Source organism: Lissotriton helveticus, chromosome 5_1 (genome assembly GCF_964261635.1).
Source record: "Lissotriton helveticus chromosome 5_1, aLisHel1.1, whole genome shotgun sequence".
NCBI lineage: Eukaryota > Metazoa > Chordata > Amphibia > Caudata > Salamandridae > Lissotriton > Lissotriton helveticus.
In genome coordinates this window covers 882,298,612-882,310,661 of record NC_136065.1, presented here as the reverse complement: position 1 = coordinate 882,310,661, position 12,050 = coordinate 882,298,612, and the positions used below count along the sequence as shown (strand labels likewise).

General features: G+C 43.1%; 1 long non-coding RNA gene across 1 annotated transcript in view; it reads right to left on the bottom strand.

Annotated features, from left to right (window-relative positions):
• Positions 1-3,027: 3,027 nt before the first annotated feature.
• LOC144753435 (uncharacterized) overlaps positions 3,028-12,050 on the bottom strand; it is a 43,393-nt gene continuing 34,370 nt past the window's right edge. The window contains exon 3 of the long non-coding RNA XR_013594358.1: positions 3,028-3,165. This is a non-coding gene — a long non-coding RNA (uncharacterized LOC144753435). The remainder of the gene's footprint in view (positions 3,166-12,050) is intronic.

The following is a 12,050-nucleotide window of genomic DNA, read 5'->3' as shown; positions in this document are numbered from 1 at the left end:
CGAAAAACTAAATCTGCTGCATGATTCATGCCCCTATGTCTTCATAATGGTGGTGGTTACCCCGTTACATGCACATCAGGTTGAATCATTTGGGGAACTTTAAAACAAGGTTGTCAACTGGCTAAGCATTTATAATACTTTGACCCAGCAGATAGCTGTGACATTCTAATGGTGCGAACTGAGCTGGTTTGGGTCATCAAGGAAAAATATAGATTGGGATGATGTAGTCAACTTCAGGCACCCAGTCATGGTGAGGAAGCTATTGAAAGTGCACTCATTTCTAAAAAAACAAAGATTGCCACACTCCCTGTAGGATATTTTTGCAAACCGATCATACAAGGGCCTCATTATTAAGTATGGGCGAATTTGTGCGAATTCGCGGTACGCAAATTCGTGCGAAAGGATACTTGCGGTCCGCAAAATCCACAAACTTTCGGGAGATTGCAGATTTTTTTGTATTGCGCGTTCGCTGGATTTTTTTCACCGCGGCTACCGCAAACTTACCCATGCTGACGTATATGAGCGCGGCCATCTTGTTTTCACTGTTCGTGTTGCGTATTTCCGTTTCCGGTCGCTAGTTGCATGCTCGCGTTGTGCATTTCCTATTCCCGGGGCGCAATTGCGTGTTCGCGTCTGTTTGTGCGTGCTCGCGGGGAAAATATCACGCAAACTTACCCACATGGTTGCAATGGGCGTGGCCATCTTGTTTTTCATTCATCGCTATGGTTCTGGGCATGCCTTTTCTATCCTGTTTCAATCTTTGTAATCCTTTGTTTGTTTGAACTTTTTTTGATCTTTTTACTCATTATCTATCTCTCTATTTTTGTACATCTCTATTTTGTGTTTTTTTCAGCTTCTTGTTACTTTAATAACTACTTTAATTTTCAACTCTCTCTTTTCTTTACTTTATTTTCCCTATTCTTTCCTATTTTTCCTTTCTTCTTTGCTAGAAAGACTAGAGACTCAAGTCCAGTCCTTACTTTTGTACTCCTGCCACTAAGAAGAGATAGTGGTGGTGGATTGATAGGTTGAGTATATTATGACTTGTTATGTAGTAGGATATTTTTTAGTAGTCTGCAATCATGACGGACTGTGTATGTCACTTTGCGTGCTGCCAGTCCTAGTAGAAACTTTTTGTAGTTGTTTTATTGAGTTACATAACTTTTCAAGTAGACGGTCCGCGAATCCAGCAATACTAATATCCTAGTAGACCACATCAGATAGGTCAATAAATTTAGTGTAATTAATGTTTATTTCCCCGAAATAATTTGTTATTGTTTTTTTGAAATGTTTGATTTCGTTGACAACAATCATCCATGTTTGTGTCTTTCTTTCATGTACATCAGCTCCTCCCAGGGGCAAGAGGACAGAGGTGGCGGTGGCGGTGCCGGCGGAGCAGGAAGGCCAGGATCGGTCCGCCAAGGGCTCTTCCACTGGCCCCAGTAAGTTTTCCTGTTAATATTAATAATTATACTTCCCTAACTTTTACAGCACCTATTTATTCAAAACGTTCCACATAATTCTATTTTTTCCTAAATCGTCTTTGATCTTCTTGTAGACTGTTTCTAAATTCTTATCTTGCCTCTACTATGACTCTCTGTGCTACTACTATTTATTATTATTAGTCTATCTGTGTAGCTAGCTAAGCTTGCACAGTTGGCAAAAGGTGTTAAACAAAACTCCTCTTCAGCAATAGCTCTAGGCACTGAGTGCAGTCCTCTGGGTTGTCCATAATGTCTATTGAAGTCTTCTTAATGTTTATGCTTTGACAATTCCCAACAATAAAATGTCAATGGCCACCAAGAATAAGATACTAGTTTACTTTTTGATTGGATAGGAGGACATACTACTGCACATACAGAACTATGGAAAAGAAATAGGACATTGGTGATAATAGGCGCAGTTAGACTTTCCACATACCTCAGTCATAACAGAAGTTGAACCCCCAATCTCCTTATTGACTAGCTAGTGTGTCAGAGTCATTATTTAGCTCCCAAATGCAGCGATGATCCCCAATGATGATACAACCCAGAACATAAGACTACGGAGTCAGAGTCCTGACCTCTCAGAGTCACGGAATCATGCTTGAAAATTGCAAACTGTTTCGCTCTCTCACTCATGACCAAAAACCACAGAGTCTATGTAAGTTTTAAAGCGTTATGAAAAGTAAAACAACTAGCTCTGTGTGTACTCTGCATATTAATTTTCAATTGTGCATTATATAAAAACATTTATTAAAATCAACTTCATGCTAGAAGAGAAACGGTGAACTCATGAATACTGAACAGTGGCTGATTTACACATTAATTGTGGGAGACCCCTCCCCTGGTTGGAACTTAAAGTACCAGCAGCAGATATTGTCCACATGTTTGCTTCATGCGACTCTTTAACTAACTTACTCACTGAAATATCAGGGTTTCTTACAGAGATTGCTCCCTATGATGTAAACATTAAAACAGCAGAAGTCATCCTGGGCATATCGAACACTGATAGGCCAACACAGTTTGAAGAGTTAATTTTTGTTGCAATTGGGGTGCTTTGGCTGTGTATCGCATCAGCCTGGCTCGATCCGATACCACCTTCGTTTATGCAGTGGAGAGCCAGACTGCTCGCAACTTGTAGCCTTGAAGTCGCCATCTATAGGAACAAGGGGTTCAACTCTCGAAGGCGAGGTATGAAGATATGGGGCCCTTTGCTTGAATGGGTTCAAGAGAATGATTAATGGGAACGCCCGGATATTTCAAACAAGGGCACATACTGTTTTGATGTATCAAATCGATTCTCTGCCCGTGCTTGCTATGCTTCTCTCTGTCTTTCTTTTCATTCTTCTTCTCTTTTGTTTGCTTCTGTACTATTGTAATATTTCAGGAATTGTTTGATTAGCACGATACCCCTGTTTGGAGTATACGTTTTGTTATCTGGTCTCGGGGGGCGGGGGGGCGGGGGTGTATTGTTTGTAAAAACCTTGAAAAACCTGCAATAAATATTGTTTAAAAAAAAAAATCAACTTCATGCTAGAAGAGAAACGGTGAACTCATGAATACTGAACAGTGGCTGATTTACACATTAATTGTGGGAGACCCCTCCCCTGGTTGGAACTTAAAGTACTGGTGTTGATGATGATGAGTAACATATTGCTCTTGTTCGTAGAAGGGAATCTTCTGTCTGTTATGAGAAAAAAGGTGCGCGTTAAAAAGCAAGCATTCATCAGTTGTGCCAAAAAGTGTAGCATGTTATGGCTAAGCATAAATAAAAAACACCCTCCCCTTCCGAAAGGGGAATTTTAAGTTTAGACTATAATAATTAAATTTGTTTATGTAGTAACATTTTTTTTCATTCCTAGACAAAATAGGGAGTGGTGTATATGGCATCTAAAAATATGAAATGTATTTTCAAGGTGGAACACCATCGGCACAGCCCACCACCAGTGCTGGGGCCAGCGTGAGGTGGTCACTCCAGGGGCGGATGCGGTGCCAGCAGGAACTGCTGTGGGGGGATGCCTCGGTAGTGGCAGGCAGTGGTAAGCTATTATATCCCTTACTTATTGAGATTGCAGAGTAGGCTCGCTGCAGGGCTGTATATGTTGTACAGTGCAAGTACGCTTTACTGTTAAGAAGACTTACAAATTTAGAACTAAGTTTTTGTCAACCAGGTAGAAGACAGTCTCCCTTGATTTCGCATTAGCAATAGCATTAGCGGCGGGAGTTGACGAGTAACCAATGGCCTCCTCTAAATTTAACCTCAACTCAGCTGTGAGGGACGAGTGAGTTAAATTAATGACTGGCAAAGAATGATACGTGTTTTTGAATGCAGGCACAGGTGGCTGGGAATCTGATGCATGGCCAGTTGAAGGCTGAAGCAAGGATGGGTGGAAGGAGAAAGAATAGAGTACTGCCTGGGTGGGTGAAACAGAAACTGTATGTGTGCGCAATATATCCTTTGGGTCAAATTCAAATGTAAGCCAAGCACGGATGCATGGGTGGCGGTTTACAAAATAAAATAAAAAGGGTGTTTTTCGGTGAAAAAAAGTAAGGTTTGTCAGTTGAGACATTAAGAAGAATGATTGACATTTACTTTGAATGGATGGATGCCTGGATGGTATCTTCCTCATAGATAGCATAGGCGTATGTAGGGTAGACAGAGTAGACGGTCACTGGATGAAGAGTGTTACTTTGAAGAGCATGTAACACCGCACGTCTGGGCCTGAGTAGCAAAGCCGAGGAAAGTAGAAGTTGTAATTTTTCAGAATTCTCCCTTGACTAACAGTAGTTTGCAAGCACAGCATATATCGTGTATCTATATTGTATAGTTCACATTATCAAGTCAAGTCACAAGTGCCTTCCTCCGGCGATTACGGGGACCACTCACTACCTATGTTAATACATTTTTTTCACCTGTGTCATTCATATGTGGCCTATCGGTGTTCACTCAATCAATAAAAACAAAGCACCTAAAGTCATACCTTATATAAGTAAATATCCTGTGAAGGGATAGATGATCATATTATCTTCTTCATTGTCCTTTTGTAGTAGTCAGGGGCAGGGCAGAGTGAAAGTTAAATTAATTGAGCAGTTGCCCTTGTAACAGAGTATGGCCAGTGCTACCCATAATAGAAAAGTAAGAGCTTCCCAACCTGCATGTACTGAACTGTTAACAGTAACGCGAGTCGGCGTCATCATGGCTTACGTCTGTTTTTCTTGGGTGCAAGCTGACTGCGCTGGCATTATGCCGGCTTCCACAAGTTTACGTACTAATTTCGCTAAACAAGAGAGAAGAAGAAGACTGGTGTACTGTCTGAGTCGAATGTAGTGAGCCCATATAATGGTAGTAGAATTCCTGAAACTCCCACTAATGTTAGAGCAGATGCCGACGAAGAGGGAGGTTAGATAGATACATGCCACAAATGTTATGTACTGTGCTTGCAAGTTGCTAGTGCTACTGTGACACAACTTTCTGTTGAATTACTTTTGTGTTAATCTTAAAGAGTATTGGTTACAGTATTTTTTTATTTCTTCATAAAGATACTCCTTTTAAAGTATCAAGGAAGGAGTTGGCTATCCGGGCCAGGCAACGGAAGCTGGAGGCAATTGTCGCCGAATATCGGTGGCTGGTGGATCAGGAGGAGGAGGATGACTCTCAGTCAACATCGACAACAACAGCTGCATCCTCCTCCGCTGCCCCTGGGTCATACAACCAGCGCAATCCTCCAGCGGTACGGCACGGTGGTCCGGCAGCCACTCGCCGCCGCCGAGCATCGAAACCAACAGCTGCCCCCACAGTACCTGCAAGGCTCGTGTGCACCAGCTAACCCTGCGAGTGGCCTACCTTGAGCAGGAGGTTGAGAGGCAGAAAGCCCTGCTCAAGGCCCTCCGGAGAGAGCTGCGTGACCACCTGGCCACAGGACAAGGCCGGCCAAAGTAGAGAGAGACTGTCCCTTGCCCCTTTTTTTTTGTTGAACTTTTTATTTGTTTCCATGTTGATAACACAATGCAACAATCTGAAACATAAACATGCAGTACAGCACATCATAGCATCACTAGATACATCTGCGATTATCATAAAGTCACCAGTATGCAGTTTTATAACACTGCAGACCCAACACCCTTTATTCATTCCTGGGCCATCAGACCTCCTCTGAGTCCGAGTCACTGTCTTCTTGGTCCGATGGTGGATCACAAAGCTCACCCCTGTACGTATTCCACGCCCCCCATAGTTTACTCAATTTTTTAGGGCAACCTCTGCTACGATATAACGCCCTTTCAGCTAGCATGGCTGCACCCATATCTTTACTCCATGCCACTAGGGTAGGCACCTCCGCCCCCCCCCCCCCATTTCTGTGCTATATTTCTCTTGGCAACCATCATACCCAATGTAATCCAACTTTGCCCAGTGCGTGTAAGGTCGTTTGGGTCCCACATATTTAGCAGACAGCGCCTGGGCTCAGGTAGCAGCGAGACCCCATTCGCCTGCGAAATTGTTCTTAGAACTTTTGCCCAATATTCCGCTATTCTGGGAAAATCCCATATGGTGTGATAAAAGGTCCCTTCCTCTCCGCAGCCTCTCAGGCAGTAGGGATGCTCCACCCTTCCTATCTTATGCAAGGTGTGTCTTGTGTAATAAGAGCGATGTATAATGCGTAATTGCACCAACCTGAGTCGTGAGGGTATCCCCACCTCCCTAGGGGATGCCAATGCTTCCTGCCACCCTGTATCGTCAGTGTCGCCAATATCATGGGCCCATTCATCCCTCAGGGGTTCCGATGGGTCGGGTAGTTTGTTTACAAATTTGCGGTAGGTGAGAGAGGTCGCCCTCTTTGGCATGTAATCAGTTAGTAATCTATCCTCCATAGGAGATGCCTCTGGGACTTCTGAGCCAACCGGCAGTGCAGCCATCAGAGCATGTCGTATCTGCGTGTACCTGAACCGTTCCGAGGGGGCCAGGTCATATTGATGTCTTAAAGACTCAAAGGGAACCACTTCCCCCTTTTGTCACATATCTCCAACTGTTGATATCCCAATGTCGTCACCCTTGCCCCTTTTTAAAGTCTTTTGGGGTTGTGGGTATTGGGCGTTGGGGTTTTGAAACTTTTCTACGGGACATTTCATGGACATTGGTTGGGGTTAGGGAGGGGGGTCAGTCAGGTCTTGTGGGATACTTTATTTTTGTTAGGGTCGAAATAATTATTTATTTTCCACTTAAACATAGCATACACATTTTTACTGCTTTGTGGGGGAGGCAGGGGGGGTTAACTGTACGTTTGTTTGCCTGAAACTTAACTGGTTGGTTTTTTCAAATTGTCTAAGTAATCGCCCAAATTTGTACAAAAGTGCCACTGACAGAGTTAGCGAATTCAATTGTCCTACTACTTTACTAGTACTACCTTCAGTCTCGCCTCTCCTCCTACTCCATTATTCTTCCTCCCCCAAAATGCTTATCTTACCTGTGATTCGTGTTTGAGAATAGGGCTAGGCACTGGGCTGGCTGCATGGCAAATGGCGATTAAGGTTGGCTGTGGAATCCGGTACGGATGAAATGGCATTGTTGTGGTGGTAGTAGTAGTGGTACACACTGGCAGTAGCAGCATATGAAAAAAAAGGAAATGAGACATTGAGTGGCCTAAGGAGCATTAGAACAGTACGATAGTACATAGTACAGATCACAAGAACAGTGCCATAAATTGTAGACTAAGCAATGCTAAAGTATTAAATCAAAAGTTAACTACTAGTTGCGTGGATTATGGCTACTACAAGAACTAGTACTGAAGGACACAGCAGCGTAAGCTTTCGTCACGTGTAGGAGGATGTTGTTGTAGATGAATCCACTCAATGGTGGACATGAAATTCTGAATCGATTTGCAAATACTCATGGGTGTGTGTCAAGCAGAATAAGAATATATCCTCGGATTCCTTGACCTGCCTTGAAATTGATTTTCTGTTGCTTTTGGCCTTATCCTCCCCAGCAAGCGTGTGGAATTATTGGTGTAATTTATTCACACCTCAATGAAAACCACGCAGCCGGGGGGAAGAGGGTTAGGGTTTGAAAAATGGATGGGAATGGGGTTTTTGGGAACGTTTTTTGGAGAGAGAAAAAAAAACACAGCATGGAAAAACAACAAATGAAGAAAAACAAATCTTTGGATATGAACATATCAATAAATCTTTTAAGGGACATAAAGGAAGTGCATGGATGAAGTTGTTTGCTAAATGGATGGTTAGGTTACTGAAAAGTAGTACTTATACTACAACTTACTAACTAGTACTAAACAATTAGACAGTACAGGGCTGCAGTAATTATGCAATTTCACTTGCCTATCTGCCCTCAGAGAGAATAAACACTGAGTAGTACATTATATTAGTTTTAAAAATAGCAAAGAAACTTATCAAATAACTGTAGGGATGAATTTGAAGCAGAGAGCAAATGAACAGAGTCGCACTCATAGAAGTTCACAACAATAACATTATTTAAAAGATAAGGACAAGTGAAGTGGATACTGTAACTGTATGTTGTAGTTGTCCTGGTCAAATTGGGAAGTTGCATGCATCCAGCCATTCCTCTTATTCGCGGTACTCCTCCATTCCATCGGGCGCTCCGTCGATCAATCTTGGTGACCACACTGTCCACTGCCTGCCTGGCGGATACAGAATTGCAGATTGCTATGTAAGTCTGAGTTAATGTTTTTCCCATCGCACAGGGTAAGTGACGGCCTGTAATTGTCAATGTTAAAACAGAAAGGGATATTAAAACACCCCGGAGGAAAAATATAAGGTACGGTGTTTAGTGCAAAAATAACACGTTCACTTTCAGAGGCGACTGTATTACATACATGCATCATTTCTAAAGTGCCTACTCTGAGTCTCTGTTTCCAGGATAATAATTAGCACACAGCAGGCCAGGGACATGCAGACGGTCAAGGCAGGCACCACTGAGTGAACCAACCTCCATGTAGCATACCTCTTTGACACAGACAGACAAAGCAGATCTAATTTTATACAGCAAGCCACATAGCCGCAATTTTACATGAACCGCTATCTGGACTCTGGCATAACACTACACTGGATCGACCACTCCATACCATGACTAGACGGACATGTAGTTCTTCTGTGGTTGTTGTTGACTTGTTTACCTGTTTGACACTCACGAAATGGCCATAGATCTTCCGTAAATCGACGATGATGATCCATCCATCCCAGTGAGTGACTGTAAAGATATTATGTAACTTTGGTCATCATGAATCATCATCAATCATCATGGTGTTGGCAAACTCAATGTTGTTCATGCAGTCACAGTCTACACACAGTTAGTCCAAGGACATTTTCCATATTAAAAAATGCAACGTAGTGGCCGCTGTAGTAGAAGTACAATTTGCATTAAACAAGGTAAACAGAAGACTTGAGTTACATTCAGTATGTAAAACATTAAATAATAACAAAACACATAGGATTCATTTCATGCACAACAAACAAACAGCAATTGCTTTCATCAGAGCCAGACAGCCAGTGTTGTCCACTGCATGCCATCTCATCATTCATTACCTGTTCCACTTTTTGTCAGCATCTTATTCTTAAGTAAAGGGCCACAGGGCAGCCTCTAGTGTCAATTTCAGAAGTAACAGTCAGCAAAGTCAGTCATTCCAGTCCCACTTCTTTTGAGGGGACTCGTCTACGGAGCGTCAGTTTCTTGATTCTGCGTAAAACAACCATCTGCCTTGAGGGAAATGGATAGGAGGAGTCTGGAGGAGGAGGATAGAGGAGCATGACTCAGTTGTGAACTTGTGAACTTCAGGAATGCAGACAGCGGCACCTTCAATATGGAAACAAGACAAAGACAGTGCTGCTGATGGATTTGCTGTGATTAGAGTTTTGTTGTGCTAAAAGTTTCAAAACAAAAAAGACACACAGAAATAAAAGTGAATAAGGACAACAACAAAAAAGTAAGTATTTCAAGCCTAGGTGTCAGGGAAGTAGCGCTCGTCCTCAAACTCTGTGAATTGAAACGGGACTAGGTCAGCTAACAGACAAGAACGTCCGTCACCTAAGTTGGTGTCCTCTTCTTCCTGTGTGGATTCATGTATTTTGTCATTCGGTGGTATGAAGTGCTGATTAATCTTGATCATTGTTAACCTCTCCACATTTATGGGTGAGAGGCGGGTGCTTTTTGAAGCTACAATGGCACCAGCAGCACTGAAAACACGTTCAGAAGACATGCTTGCGAGTGGGCAAGACAAATAATTTATAGCCAGCTTGGTGATCAGTGGCCATTGAGGCTTTTTCCCATACCAATGCACCAATGGGTTCTGATCAAAGAAGACCTCTGTTTGGGTCATCCAGATAGGCCTGCACCATCCACTCAAGGTCCTCCAGGGGTGCTCCACTTTGCGTACCATCTGTTGCCTTTGCATCAACACTGGAACAAGCAAACCCATGATGAGTTATCCAATTCGCTTCCGACAATATTATGGCTGGGCCTGGTGCAGGTGATGATGATACGGTTGCTGGTGTCGATAATGGCTCTGAGGGAAAGTGACTCGGCCACAGAAGTGGACCTTGACGCCTGATGGCCCGCTGCTTCAGTAGAAATTGTGGTGGTTCCTTCAATTTCCTGCCGCTCTTTTTCAAACCGAGTGGCTGACAGAGCTAGCCAATGTTTGTACTTGGAAACAACTGCCTCAGAAAAAGGAATAAATGTATTGCTGGCAAGTGACTTTTTGTACTGTGGATCCAGAATAGTGGCACAAATGTAATGTTGTTTTGAATGTATTGCTTTAAGCCTTGCATTGTCAACTAGGCGGCTTAATAAGCTCTCTGCCAACCGATATGCATCTTGTTTTTCAGCATCAACTCGGAACGTTGAAGATGCTGCCTTCAGTTGGTGCTCTAGCATGCGCAACAATGGGATAGCTTTGCCCAAAGTACAGTCCTCCCTGCTGACTTCACGGGTGAAGACCTCAGAAGGATGAAGCATGTCTATCAGGCTTTTAACTAGGTCCCAGTCCTCCACCTCTAGCCACAAGTCTTTCATAGAAGCAGCCCGTGCGCGAGAGACACACTCATTGATTACCAAGTACGGCTCCAACAGACGCTCAAGAATGTAGAAGGTTGAGTTCCAACGTGTTGCCACCTCGTGGATGAGTCATGTGACTGGCACTCTACGGTCACGTTGAATGATCATCAGCTGCTTCCGGGCCTTAAAAGAATGGCTGAAATGTGTGCAGATTCTTCGGCAGGTGGTCAGTAACTTGCTGACTGTGTTTTCTTTTTTCAAGAAATCTTGAACAATAATGTTAATATTGTGCGCCAAACATGGCACTCTGAAATAGCCAATCAAATGAGAAAGGATCACTTGTCCTACACAACCTTAGGTATGCAGGAGGAGCGAGGGATGTCCCAGTATAAAAGACCCTCATGCACGTGATGGGTATGGTGGTATCTAAAGCGGTATATCTTGATTCTCCGCTTTTGGATCACATGTGTGCATAATCATCAGGTCGATCAGGTTATGCAGCCTCCACCAGGAGGTTATTACCCAAGGTTGATGCAGTAGTGAGCCAGTGATAAGAAATATAAAGGCCCGTAAAACCAGAAAAAGGAGAATTTTATTTGGTCTGGGTTCGGGTCTGGTAAACTCTGGGGTAGTGCATCTTATGAACTTGGTTATGAGTAATAGGTGCACTCAGAGTATTTGAGATCATAAATAGTCGGGGAAGTTAAAAAATGGTCGACATGTTTCTGCCTCAATCGCCTTGGTTAGGACTTACGGGTATTCATCAGGACCGTTAAGTGAATAACGTGAAAAAGAGTATAAATAACGTGCTCTCAAAAAGTGAAAAGAAATAGGGATGTTGACCTGTTTCTCTGTATTGAAGGTCTCAGTGTACCTGTAATGAATAAACACAATTGTTTTGCAACACATACAAGGGGGGGGCGGGGGTGGGTTAGGGAGGGACACACACCAAGCAGAAATCTGCTTAACACATCTATCCATTGATAGAATTCTAAACAACTAAAAAATTGCAATACTTTATTGGCCGGCTAGCAAATATGGCAATGTCAACTCTCTCTTCAACACTCCAAACTCATGCAGAGGACTATAGCATGCTGTGAGTTGGTGATGCATGCATGTATTCTCAACATATACATAGGTGCAGAGAAAATTTTAAAATCGTTGTATCTCTTTTTCAATCAGTGGTTGTGCACAACGGTTGATTCGGCTCGTTTTGTGTATCATTTTGAACATTCTAAATAACACCTTCCCTTTAGCGACGTGAAAGTATCCGAGGCAACATGATAAGGTGTGTAATCACGTGTGTAATATAGCAAGTGTGACCCTGACAGACTATAGTCTGTTGTAGAACGCATTTAGGAAGTTGTTACCTCGCGCATTTATTTAACGCGCTCCAGTCGGATGGCCGAGCTTCAGGGGGACTGGGTAGAAGAGACAGCGTGGTTAAGGTCGCGCATTGCAATATACTTGCGGTTTTGTAGCGTTCTCATTCCTCCGGTCTCACTACCTATTGCGTCCGATCCTGGCATCAGTGTATGCACTGCTCTCGC